This window comes from Macrobrachium rosenbergii, chromosome 53 (genome assembly GCF_040412425.1).
Source record: "Macrobrachium rosenbergii isolate ZJJX-2024 chromosome 53, ASM4041242v1, whole genome shotgun sequence".
Classification (NCBI taxonomy): Eukaryota; Metazoa; Arthropoda; class Malacostraca; order Decapoda; family Palaemonidae; genus Macrobrachium; species Macrobrachium rosenbergii.
In genome coordinates this window covers 32221952-32236951 of record NC_089793.1, presented here as the reverse complement: position 1 = coordinate 32236951, position 15000 = coordinate 32221952, and the positions used below count along the sequence as shown (strand labels likewise).

At 33.6% G+C, this 15000-nt stretch overlaps 1 protein-coding gene across 1 annotated transcript in view; it reads left to right on the top strand.

Annotated features, from left to right (window-relative positions):
* LOC136834401 (serine-rich adhesin for platelets-like) overlaps positions 1–15000 on the top strand; it is a 79830-nt gene that overhangs the window by 14742 nt on the left and 50088 nt on the right.

Below are 15000 nucleotides of genomic sequence, written 5' to 3'. Positions count from 1 at the left end.
TTACTATCATTATTTACTGTGTGAACTATCTTTCATAGTTCGTTTATTGATAGGATTCTCAAACTTTGCACAGTATTGAAAAACTATGAAATTAGCTGTATTTACTCGAGAGAAAGGCGTCATGTGAGCAGACTTCTTTGTAATGCTATCTTATTATTATTATTATTATTATTATTATTATTATTATTATTATTATTATTATTATTATAACAGTAGATACTTAGATGGGATTTTCTCTATCGCCTTTATGAACTAAAGATAGTAATAGCAGTAGTGATGATAATATCTGAAGCAGCTAATATTATTGAATAGTTCTGCAGGTGAGGTCCGTCGTGGATTCAACGGTAAGACCATAGAAATGACAGTGTTTGTTTTCTTACATTTTAATACTAATAATAATAATAATAATAATAATAATAATAATAATAATAATAATAATAAGCCTATTGATTTTCTACAGTAATACGAGAATATTTTTTAATAATTAAAATAGCTGCTGTAATAGTTTATTACTTATAATAACACTGTCAGTAATTCCACCCATTACTGAATTTCCTCGCGGAAATAAGGCATAGCTTTGATCACCACTTTAGATAAGAAACATGACATAAATGCATTCATTAAACCAACACTGACTGAGAAACATGACAAAAACAAATGCCTAAGGTCCACGTTGAGGATATCAAAATACGTCATGGTAATAAGAGTACGTAGCTGTTACTTGCTCCGGTGACACGAAAATAAAATAATGCAAAGTGTAATTTGTCCTTCACATTCACTGCCTCGTTACTTGCAAGCTGAGATAAATAGTCTACAATCTCATTGTTCTCAGTAATGAGGTAATTTTTTTCTCGTGAGAGGAACTTCCTAAGTGTTATATCCTTGGGATCAACATTACTGGAATAATTGCAGTTGTGTTGAGTGTGCGTTTTCCTTTGTCTTTTCGTTACTCTAGGAGTGTCTAGCTCTCTATCTCTCTCTCTCTCTCTCTCTCTCTCTCTCTCTCTCTCTCTCTCTCTCTCTCTCTCTCTCTCTGTGGAACGATTTTTAAGACGATAGTTTTAAATGTATGCTGCTCATCAAAAGAAATATCTTGTAATTTAATATCTTGTCATTTTAAATACGTTACCACGCATTCGTAAGTCTGTTTTCACCCTAACAGAATTATATACACGTGTATAATATATATATATATATATATATATATATATATATATATATATATATATATATATATATATATATATATATATATATATATATATATATATATATATATATATATATTATGGTATATGTAAATATATGCTTATATGTACATACACATATATTTATATATAATATATGTATTTATATACAATATACATACATATATATATATATAATATATATATATATATATATATATTATATATAAATATATGTAAATATATATATATATATGCACATATATATATAAATATATATATTTATTTACAGTATATATATATATATACATACATATATATATATATGTATATAATATATATATATATATATATATATATATATATATATATATATATATATATATATATATATATATATATATATCACAAATACTAATGCAATCTGAACATTTTCAGATAAGGTCTTCTAATCAAGTCTCAGGCTCTTTATATTTCCTTGGATCATCAGCTTTTGATTTCATGCCTGCTGTATTTTTTTTTTTTTTTTATTTTCAAACTGTCTGGATTTTACCCGTCTTCATCTTTTTTTTTTTTTTTTTTGCTCACCGGCATTCAATAATCGTGGGAGCCTGCTTGCTTGAGCAAGTTGCAAGCAATCGTGAATTGTTGTAGGAGGTTTACACAATCTGAGTAATACTATTTAAGGTAATTATGTCTCGGTGTTTACGAGGACAAATTCTGTACACTATATAGATTTGAAAATTCGTACATCTCTCACCCCCCCACTGACCACAGTCTCTCTCTCTCTCTCTCTCTCTCTCTCTCTCTCTCTCTCTCTCTCTCTCTCTCTCTCTCTAACTTTGACCAATTATAGAATGATCTTTCTGATAAGTGTAGTTGAGTCACTGGAAACCTGAAAGATCAAACTTGGTGCAAATGGAATTTTATTGTGCATTCTGACAGGTCTCATTTCATGGTTTATTGGCTGTTTAATTTTTCATTGTTAGTCCTGTTTACAGCTTATTTTATGCGTTTCCTGTTGTTTTCCATACTGGGTTGCTCTCTCTATTTGGAACCCTGATCTTGTAGCATTTTGATTTTTGCGGTTGGGGAATGATGTATACACACATATATATATATGTGTGTGTGTGTGTGTATGCACGTGTGTTTGTGTTTGTGTGTATACGTGTGTGTGTGTGTGTGATTGAGTGCTTCTTCACAGTAGTTCACCTTACCTTTAATAATTAAATGAATGAGCCTGATAGTGACTGCAGTGCTTCATTGTTGGAGCCATTCTTGTTTTGGAAAATGCCCATACATACGTACATACATACATATGTATATATATATATATATATATATATATATATATATATATATATATATATATATATATATATATATATATATATATAATATATATATATGTATATATATGCTTGTATGTGCACGCGCAGTAATATCAAAAAAACTCCTGCGTATGCATTTGCGTGTGAATAAAAAATGCAAGGTACGAACATTCATTTCTGAGACTGAGAGAGAGAGAGAGAGAGAGAGAGAGAGAATAGTTTTTATTGCCCTTTCAACTCTGCTTCCTTATAAAGCGAGTTGCTTGGCTTGTTGCGTCCAGTCATGTATAGATAATAGTCATAGGTAAAACCCTTGAATACATTCTCGGGTATCTGTGTAAGTTCTGGGAATCCAAAAGTGTTCATGGGAGTTTATGCAGATAGATAAGATTTTCTAAGTTTCTTTAAAATTCGATAACTTAAGACAACCTTATGCCGCTAGAGGCCATTACCCTACGTGTGCCCGTAAGTGCGGTAAGATGTAAAAGGGAATAAGAGAACTGGTAGGGACCTCCGGACTCGTCCATCCAACAGAAACGATCCCGTGGCCCGGAGAAGAATAGCGTCTTGGCATGCGTCGTAAGCGTTCAGATTAAAGGTTTGGGGAATGGATTGGGGATTGGGGGTTGGGGCTGGGGGAGGCGGGTGTCGGCAAGTAAGGGGTGGGTGTGGGGTTGGAAGCTTGGGAGAGAAACGAAGACCATTGGTTCTTTCTCTCGCTTTTTTTTCTCGGTTTTTTTTTTTTCGACGAACAGGTTGAGAGTGAAAGTTATTGTCCGGCAGAGCTTAGCGTAGACTAGTCCCATCGCAAGTAGCACCTACACTAGGCCTAACTGAAGAATTACACTTAAAATAATCGATTTCTCTAAATAACTATAGCTGTCTGTCAGCGGGTGTTGGTATTGGTTCTACGACTATTATAATGACATTCAATGGTAAATATGTTGGCCGCGTCAGCAAGACCAAACGCAGAAAAAAAAGTAGAATGACCGTCTCGTGAAGAAACACCAGAAAGCGCATAGGACCCTATCTAGTCTTGCCCGGGCATTATAGCGTCTGCTCGCTTTCTTTTTCTGTGCAAACTGGTCCTGAAATACTACGTCATTCTTACCTGCATGTTTTGCACGTCAGTGACATCTCTATATCTCTCTCACCTCTCTCTCTCTCTCTCTCTCTCTCTCTCTCTCTCTCTGTGAATTTGATATATATATACGTATATATTCACATATATTCATAAACAGATGCATATATATAATATATATGTATATATACAGATAGATAGATAGATAGATAGATATATAGATAGATAGTTAGATAGAATTTACCGGTCACTTTTTATCAGATACGGACGTAATTGTAATACCACAATACCCTCTTAATTTTTCGAATTCTTCACTCTTTTTTGGATATGCTTATCACTCGTGCGTATATCGCTCCCCCTTCCATACTTCCCAACCTCCCTCGGACAACTCTCCGCCATTCAGCTCGATCTTGTACTCATTTTATTGCTTTCTTTATACTAAGTCCTTTCTCCATTATTATTTATGCAAGACCACATCACTTCAAAATACATTTTTACGTTGAAATCCTACCATACACGTATACCTTTTCAGCTTTAAAAGTACTTTCTGTGATCCATTGTCATGCTTTCAATGTTTCCTTCTTTTTTTTCAAATTCTTGAGTACCCTATCAATAATCTAAAACCCACATCCTGGTGTTTATTTTCCTTCTTCATACATGCCAGCTTCCCAAAACACTCCCTGCTGTCCCTGTGACCATGGCCTAGAATTATTCAGCTGTAAATGTCTATTAGCGTCTGCTTAGTCAGGAAAATAGTGCATGGCCAGTAATCTCATCTCTTAAAGGCTTGCTAAGAAACCGGAAAATTGTACCAGAAAGAAATTTATGAGTAAATATCAGCATGCATATAAACACGCGTAAACAATAGGGTGATTTTGTTATAACAACGCAAGTCAGAAGGAAAATCGATCCATTACTGACACAAAGCTGATAGACTTGAAAAAATTTCTCACATGCTGTAATGTTGTTATTATTATTATTATTATTATTATTATTATTATTATTATTATTATTATTAGTCAAGCTTAAGCTCTCGTCGGAAAAAAAAACCTCTAGGGCCTCAATAAATAAGCCCGCCCATTACGGATAAAGGCTACAGAAGTAAAGACTAAAACTTTTGCCCCTAAACCAAAGCATATTCCTTTCACCGAAAATTTTTTAAGGGATCGATTAAGGCGGGTGAAGACCAGTTATAAGTCCTGGTCAGTTTTTCTCCCATACCGAGAGAGAGAAAGAGAAAGAGAGAGAGAGAGAGAGAGACTGAGACTCCGTAAAAAAAAAAGTTGATCTCTATGGTTCGAAAGTATGAGACTGGTATACAAAAGGTCTATTTTCAGCATACCTAGAAGCGTTCCCGTCAGACGATAAAGGGCTACCAAACTCGTAAAATAATTCTCTCTCTCTCTCTCTCTCTCTCTCACACACACACACACACACACACACATATACATATATATATATATATATATATATATATATATGTATATATATATATATATATATATATATATATATATATATATATTATATATATATATATATAAAAATATATGTATATTTACATGTGTATGTATATATGTACAAATGCTTCAGGAAAATTACTTCTTTTGAGAGAGAAAAAAATAACAATGCTAAAAGAAGAAAACTGTTATATGATACGTTCAAGATTAAAAATAACCATATAAAGAAAAACCAACTTGCTGTTGAAAAAGCATACGTTAATATGCTCAGGAATACCTCACAGATAGGTATATATACACCATATACGCGTGCATATATGCACAAAGACTTTCAAAACCCGTGATAAAAATCCCTTCCGGTTTTCGGAATAACTTTGAAATCGCTCCAAACCATTTGTTGGTCACGTTACCGAGAGGGTGACACCTCAAGGGAAAATCTTTCTCATGGTCACGATTCACACGCGTGTTGGAAAGTATGTGTTCGTGTGTGTCCGTTTATTTATATATATGTATATGTATATATGTATGTATATATATACATACATACATACATACATACATACATGTATACATATACATATATATAAATAAACTGACACACACTATGAAAAATATGTATATTTTCGACACCATACATAATATACACTGTGACTTCTCACCTCTATTATCAGTTTATAAAGCTACTAGAATATATATATGTATGTATGTATGTATGTATGTATGTATGTATGTATGTATATGTATGTATGTATATGTATATATATATATATATATATATATATATATATATATATATATATATATATATATATATATATATATATATATATATATATTATATATATATATATACAGTATATATATATATATATAGAGAGAGAGAGAGAGAGAGAAAGAGAGAGAGAGAACACTGCTTTCACTGTGTCGATAAAGTGCAGCTTTGCACCAAGCACCGTCCACCTCAGTTGCAAATTATTATTATAAAAAATACTTGCGAGACTCTCTCTCTCTCTCTCTCTCTCTCTCTCTCTCTCTCAGAGCTCACTTCTTGCGGCTTCTAGGCAGCTCTACAGACCTGTCAAACCTGGGCAAGGTCCTACCTGAATTTCCGGATTCAACAGGTATGGTTGGTGGAAGCTTTAATCACTCACTTTATCGTCTCCTTAAACCTTATTGTGGCCTATTGATACTCATACCAGGCTCCTAAAGCATGTTGCATATTTCGAAGCTCTTGTCTTTGGGATAGGAATCCCTTCTGTAGGACTGGGCAGCACCCGTCCGAGTGCCTCTTCCCAGATTTAACTATGGAGATCGATACTTCCAGGCGGCTGTTTCTTTTCACTCAGCTGCCAGGCTTCGGAACTCTCCTTCTCCTCCTGCTGGTTCCCCATTATATTCACGCCTTACCTCTCAGTCACATGAGATCATCACGTACCCTTTCCGTCGTCCTCTGGGCTAAAAATGTTGGAGTTGCGATGCTTAACAGAGTCATCTCCGTAGATACCCAAGCCGTGGGCAAGGCTACGGCAACACAGCGTCTTTATTGAATGATTACAGAACAAAGAACTTTCATTTGCCACCTTCCAAGGCCTCTCTCTCTCTCTCTCTCTCTCTCTCTCTCTCTCTCTCTCTCTCTCTCTCTCTCTCTCTCTCTCTTTGAGGCATGTCAGTGATGCTGTGAGAAATACCACTAGAAGCAGATAATGTTATTGAAATATTTTACTTTCTGTAGATTGGACCTGCGTGTACTTTGTATTATAAATATATATAAAATATATATATATATATATATATATATATATATATATATATATATATGTATATATATATGTATATATATATATATATATACACACACACATATATATATATGATATTACATATATATATATATATACATATATAATTATTTATATATATATATATATAAATAGATACATACACACACACACACGATCGTGCCACCAAAAGTAAATTCGAAGTGTTTTCTAGACCTCCAGTCATAAACTTCATTATTGCAAAAGTGTTGCTTGGTCATTACACACGCTCCCTCTTCTCTTTGTTTTCCGGGCCTCATTGTGACCTACTGCCGCTTCCACCAGACGCTTGAGGCCTGACCAACGGCATCTTACAATCATCAGTGGTCACCCATCCAAGCACTGACTATAGGACCTGTACCGGGACCTTCCGGTTTTGGGTTTGGGTTTCTCTGATTAATTTTACATGCAAGCACGCTCTCGTATAATTTGCCTATTTTTTTTATTTTATCTTTTTGTGCATATTATCTGTTGTTGGTCTGATGATATGATTCTTCCTTTGTTATTATTTCTCTTATTCTTAATTTTTTAAAGAGGCTGCTATTTATTATAGAAGTCATCTAAGATAGGTTTATGACTTGAAGGATGTTTGCACTGAGGTTAATAATAATAATAATAATAATAATAATAATAATAATAATAATAAAATGCAATGTGTATCCATTCACGTACTTTTTACTCCTATACAAGAACGATTGTCTATAGGTAAGTATTGTTCACTTCTCTTTCATTATCATCAGTTTTGGCAATATGGGTCCAATAATAAATGATAATAATAACTTGACATATATAATGAGAATTTAACCATCGAATGGCCAGTTAAAATGTAATAAAAACAAATATTTATAATAAGAACTAAACAGCAAATAGCCAATAAAAACATCAAGATGATATATTCCACTTTTGAGGACTTAAAAAAATCAGGTGGACGACATTAAATAAATACGAAATGTCGTCCTTTTCAATGGAATATTCTCTCAACGCGTCTTAACGTCACTTGAAGAGTTATTTCGTGCACCCCCGCTGTTCAGGTGAGTCATCAGATGGTGGTCAAGCCTGTTTCAGTGTGGTTACGTGAAAGGAGATCTTTCTCTTTACGTTCTGATAATGTGGTGCTCACTCACTTTGTGTATATATGTATGTATATATATAAAATGTGTGTATGTTATATTATATATATAATATATATAACATTTATGTATACATGTGTGTGTATATATCTATAAGTTAAGTATACCTTAGTTTTACCAGACCACTGAGCTGATTAACAGCTCTCCTAGAGCTGAAGAAGGATTAGACTTATTTTACGTGGCTAAGAACCAATTGGTTACTTAAGCTATATAAATATATATATATAATATATATATATATATATATATATATATATATATATATATATATATATATATATTATAATGTGTATATATATTATGTAAGACATACATACATTTATGTATACATATGTATACATACATACAGTACATGCACCTACGCAATATTATATAATATATATATAATATATATAGGTTATATATTTATATATAACCTGCATTCCTTTCCCAGTGGGAGAGGGTATCCCCAGAGGGTCCTATCCTTCCTTTTTTCGGCAGAATTTGAGGGGATGAGGTTGTAAACCCACACGCGACTTCTCGAATCTTCAGGGGCTTTTGTGACGACGGCGTCTGTCAATACCTGGTGGTCACCAATCCAAGTACCGACCAGGCCATACGCGTTACTGTCTTCGACATTGTGTGTGTGTGTGTGTGTGTTTCGTTGTATCGAACTAGAACCATTATCAAGGAGACCGAGTTCACATCCTGGGTATGCAAGCAAGGACACGGGCATATACCCATTAAGCTTCGTTTGAACTAACTAGTGACTTAGATATCTGGATTTTAGTCGCATATAGTGAATAGCAGCCAGTGATGGAGAAAATGTAAGAATAGTAGTGTGTGTGTATGTGCATGTATGTATATATATATATATGTATATACATACATACATACATACATACATACATACATATATATATGTAGGCTATGTATTATACTGTAGAGAGAGAGAGAGAGAGAGAGAGAGAGAGAGAGAGAGAGAGAAATTTATGTGTACAGTATATATATTAGTACATATATACAGTATGTGTGGGTGGGTGTTTATGCATATGTGCGTGTTTGTTATTTTCAGTCAGCATTAAATACGCAGTCAAATGTCAGAGCCTGATCCAATTCAGCTGATTACATGAACATCCATCAGTTGCCCCATCTGCTCAAATGCATAGCCTCTATAGAAAGACTCCCAAACTTATCTCCAGCACAAAACAGAAAAAGAAGGCGAAATAACAAATGACATCCATACAAACAGCTCGTGTTATTTTAGCTCGCTGCGTAAACAGGGCTCCGAACGAAAGCTGTTCGGATACGCGACACGTATGGTACGAGAAGAACGGAACGTCTTGTCTTCTCAATTCTGTGGCCGGCGGTGGGCGGCTTGGCTCGGTGCGTTTACTTCACGAGTCTTTTAATGGTTATCCGAACACACAAGGTTCCGTCTGTCTCTTTCTGTTTAGAGAGAGAGAGAAAAATAGGGTGGGGGGAGAGGCTAGAGGAATGAATTATAACTGGAAGATGAGTAGATAGATAAATGGAGCATATTGCTCGAGATTAATTATGGTTGAATGGGAGATTAACTGGAAGAGATGAAGATTGATAGACAGATATATGGATGGATGGATAGATAGTTAGAGAACGGCACCATAATTCAGACTACGAATATTATATTGGTAATAACACTGAAAGATAAGATATATACACATTCATATATATATATATATATATATATATATATATATATATATATATATATATACGTATATATACTATTCAGTATATATACATCATATACATGTATTTATTATACATATGTATGGTGTATATATGAGGTTCCGTCAGTCTTTTTCTGTTCAGAGAGAGAGAGAGATGGGAGTGGGGAAGGGGTTAAAGGAATTAATTATACATGGAAGATGAGTAGACAGATAAATGAGGAACATTGCTCTAGATTTATTATGTGGCTGAATGGGAGATTAACTGGAAGAAATGAAGATAGATAGGTGGATAGAACTTAGATAGATAGATTGAGAAAGGTACAATATACAACCTACTAATATTGAATTGGTTGCAAAAATTAAATATAAATGTAAAATCTACATATGTATATATAATATACATATAAATAATATATACAGTACATATATTTATATATATATATATATATATATATATATATATATATATATATTATGTGTAGTATATTGTATGAAGAGATTTGGAAAGGAAGGAAAACTCACGTGCTATGCATTATTACATATGTAAATGATAAATCGATACAGCTGATGAGGGCATCAATGTAACCGGGTTAAAGCTCACTTATTGTATGATGAGCAATAATTCTAAGAATGGTTTATGATAGGTTTATATATATATATACATATATATATTTATATAATATATATATATATATATATATATATATATATATATCAATATATATATATAATTCAATTCATATTATTTTCAGGGTAGAGCGAATTGGGTATTAATTGACATTTGTAGCTTAATGATTGTGAATAAAATAGTCATCGTGATTTTATAAAAATTCACGTATATATATTTACACATACAGTCTGCAAACATATATATACTTATATACTTATATAGTAGATAATATATATATATATATATATATATATATATATATATATATATATTAATAATGTATACATACATACACATACATATACATATCAGCAGACGGTCACACACACAGGGCTTCAAGACACTAAAATAATCGGACTACATGAATCCAAACTCACCCTCGAATCACATTCTTTGATGACTGCCAGGTGCTTGCCATTCTTATCCTACCATCTCTGGAGATGACATCATCATCACCACCGATCGAGAGAAAGATGTCCGTGAAAGAATGAAGTCAGTCAATCGGATGACTGAGATATCCTTCAGATTGAAGAGGAGCAATTCTCGTCTGGTCTCTCGTTTGTTTTTGTTTGAATGCTCCGTTGTCTGTCTGGGCGTTGCTAGCCATTTGCAGCGGTTCTTTGTTGTTGTTGTGCGATTATTATTATTGGAAGAGAAACTCACGAGATTCCTGTGTATAACTTGTTTACTTGTAAATATTTACGTATTACTTGAATCTCGAGTACTTTCAGGTCCCAACTGTGACCCTTTTTCAAGAGATGTGAAGGTGGTCAGGCTGGTTCAATGCCCAGCAACCTTCACATCTCTTGAAAAAGTCTGATGAAAGTACCAATTCAATTAATATGTAAATGTTACAAGTAAACAAGTTATACACATGAATCCTGTGGGTTTCTCTTTCCATCTTCAGAAGAAAACTGAAATGAAGTTTTTGTTTGGTTCATCATCATTATTATTATTATTATTATTATTATTATTATTATTATATTACGAGCTTGTTGGGCGCAGGCTGCCTTGCCTGGAACATAGGCTGCTGTCTCCCCCACCTTCCCTACCCTACCTGCCACCCCGGGCACTGCAAACAAGTTTGCAGGAGGAGGGTGGATGTCTCCCCTACCTACCCCGCCCTCCTGAGGGCGGACAAACCATTTATAGGAGGTGGGTGGCTGTGTCATATCTCCCCCCACTGTCACCTTGGGGGTGAGGACAAACAAGATGAGATCGACTTAGATTTTGTTATTATTATTATTATTATTATTATTATTATTATTATTATTATTATTATTAATGAAATTTCCCGTACAGTCTGTTTATTATTGTTATGATAGTCTGTCTCTCCAGTCATAAGTGACTGAAATGTGCGAATAACGTTCGCAGTTACATTATACTTTTGTGCAGAACATTTTGTTGATATAATTGTTCTTGTTTAGAATTTTATTATTATTATTATTATTATTATTATTATTATTATTATTATTATTATTATTATTATTATTATTGAAGTTTCCCATAAGTGACAGAAATATGCGAGTAACTTTTGCAGCTGCATCTTACTTTATTATATACAGAACATTTTGTTGACATACATTTTCTTGTTAAGAATTTTGTGAGTTAAACGTGGAGGTTATTATCCAAAGACTATTTGTATAATACACAGAAAAGTATATAAATACACGTTGCGTTATTATTATTATTATTATTATTATTATTATTATTATTATATGTATGAGCATTTTCATAAAGAACACAATCATTATATTATTATTATTATTATTATTATTATTATTGTTATTATTATTATTATTATTATTATTATTATTATTATTATTATGAAGACGAACCCTATTCATAAGTAACAAGCCCACCGGGGGCCACTGACTTGGAATTCAAGCTTCCAAAGAATATGGTGTCCATTAGAAAGAAGCAACAGAAGGCAGTCTCCACTGATTTAGAGAGCACATTTCGAACGATAATAAATAACCTAATGTCGACCTTGCATTACCCGGGACAGGAAATGAGGGAGGCTTAGGATCAGATACCTGGCAAAAGACTAATGGGATTTTTTCCCATTCAGTGATTCCAGTGGAGACCTGCCCATTGTGGTGTTATCGCAAGAGCGCACAGCACACGCATTCCCCCAAATCTCACTTCCGGTGGCCACCAGGTCATTGCTGAGTCACAGATACGTCTCATGATAAGATTAGATTAATGTCACGTGTTACAGGTAGAGTTGGCGAGCTTTGGAATTCACTTAATGCGTCCGTTTTCCATCGTCTCCGAAACACTCGTTGCTCTTTTGTTTTTTAAGTGGTGGATATTTCTTTACCTGAAAAGAGCTTAAGAAGGCTATTAACACGCTTGTTGGTGTGGTCAAGCTTTGTTAAGATTGCAGTTTCTCTTTAGGTCTCATCTGTATAATAAAGAATATATATATATATATATATATATATATATCTCTCTTATATATATATATATATATATATATATCTGCTATCAAGTGATGCATTACCTATTATACCTGTTTAGGTCTCATCTTTATAATCAAATTTACACACACACACACACACACACACACACACACATATATATATATATATAATATATATATATATATATATATATATATATATATATATGCTGTCAAGTGATCTATTACCTATTATACCTGTTAGTTCTCATCTCTACAATGATTTTTTTGCTTTCAAGTGATGTTTGGTTCACATCGCTGTAGAGAATTTTTTTTTCTTTTTTACGTCAAGTGATGTTACTTATCATACATGTATTTTGTGAGGGATGAAGGAAATCTAAAGACGCCAATGTTCATAGGCATACAACACTGTGTTTATTATCTCTGTGATTTAATAGCAAAAGCTAGATGCTCACTGGGCGGGAGCTTATATGAAAGCTGATGCCTAACTCGTTTCTCAGTAGAGGTCTCAAAGGTCAGCTTTGCCGTGACAATGGCTTTGTGGTCGAAAAATCGATAATCTTCAATTTTGATGATTTCGTCCAGAAGTCTGGTCAAACTGTTTGGTATTTCATGTTTTGAAATATTGTTTTGAAATGCAATTAGCAATGAATATACTGTATGTTACACATCTGAGGTGGCAAAAAAATGACTCATCATTTAACAATATTTTTATTGTTGCTCTTTCTCATCATCATCATCATCATCTCTCTCTCTCTCTCTCTCTCTCTCTCTCTCTCTCTCTCTCTCTCTCTCTCGCTTCATCCAGTCATCAGAATAGTAGACGAGGAAAATGTTCATAGTTTGTACTTTCCTCCATCTTTCTCTGTTATGTTATATTCAACCTTCACATTTTGTCAATAAGCTGATGATGTTCTCTCGTAATATATTCATGTTTGAAATTTCCGCTTACGAACTAACCACGTAAGCGTTTAACATTAAAGATTGTGTACTGGAAAGTGGGTGACGTTATCAAAACAGACAACAAAGTTCTAGCACACATAATATATGTGTGTGCGTGTGTGTAAATATACACAAGTATATGTACACACACATATATATATACTGTATATATTTATATTGAGTGTATGTTTTGTCACAGTTCACAAAGGTCAGACTTATTAACAAAAAACAACAGCGATAACCGAGAGGAATTACGGCGAACACAACCGCCTAATAAGCCCTCAAGGAGAGGAGCGCGAAATTACAGTCATCGAGACACGAGACCGCTTTGCTCTAAACGACTGTAACTGTAAGTGAAGGGATGGCGCGAGCGTCTGCTTCAGTCGGTTTCAACAGTCCATATAACAGTCTTTTGTGCTGACGTTCACCAAGACTGGGAGAGGCATTATTACTGCGAGAGGCGTAATGATACTTTAAACCTTCATTTTCCTCTAATACCTCAGTTTTTTTAGTTTTTGGGTGGAGGGGCGTTATATAGGCTTAAGCTTATTTAAGCATCTCTCTCTCTCATGTAATATTCTTTGTATTTTGCTATATTTTTCTTTTCTTGTAGTGTGGTTATTTCATTTTGTGAGTCGACTGACTCCTTACATAAAGTTAGAGTTGCTATTCTTGAGGTTATTAACTTGGATTAACCGTTGTTTTTCATTACTGTTTTGTGGAAGTAAAAATCCTTATATATAATTTCCCAAGTTTGCTAAGTGACTGATTGATAAGAATGGTGATAGTGTTTGTTCCTAAATCAGTTTGTTTCTTGTAATATTTATGTTTTTTTATTGTAAACAGTGATGCAAGCTTGTATATTAAATTATAAACACACACACACACACACACACACATATATATATGTGTGTGTGTGTGTATGTAGGCCTACTAAGCATGCAAATATAATGCACAATATATAAATTAAGACAAGAAATTGTCTACACGCTTCATAAACTTCAATGTAAGCATGGATTCCCTTTACAATCGTGCTTAGAACGCAAGAGTGACAAAGCTATAGGCTTTTTTTCCTAGAGTTATTGCGGGCAATCCACGTGATGTGTGTGTGTTTGATCATTCCTCCGTCCCTGTATCATGATGTGACATTTAGTTTTTATTCTTTTAATAATTGTTGTTTCCTTTGCCTCCAGTTATTGTGTATCTCTCTTCGTGTTAGTCGAGTTGATTTGATTTTAAACGTGTTCGTGACATTTATCTCTATTA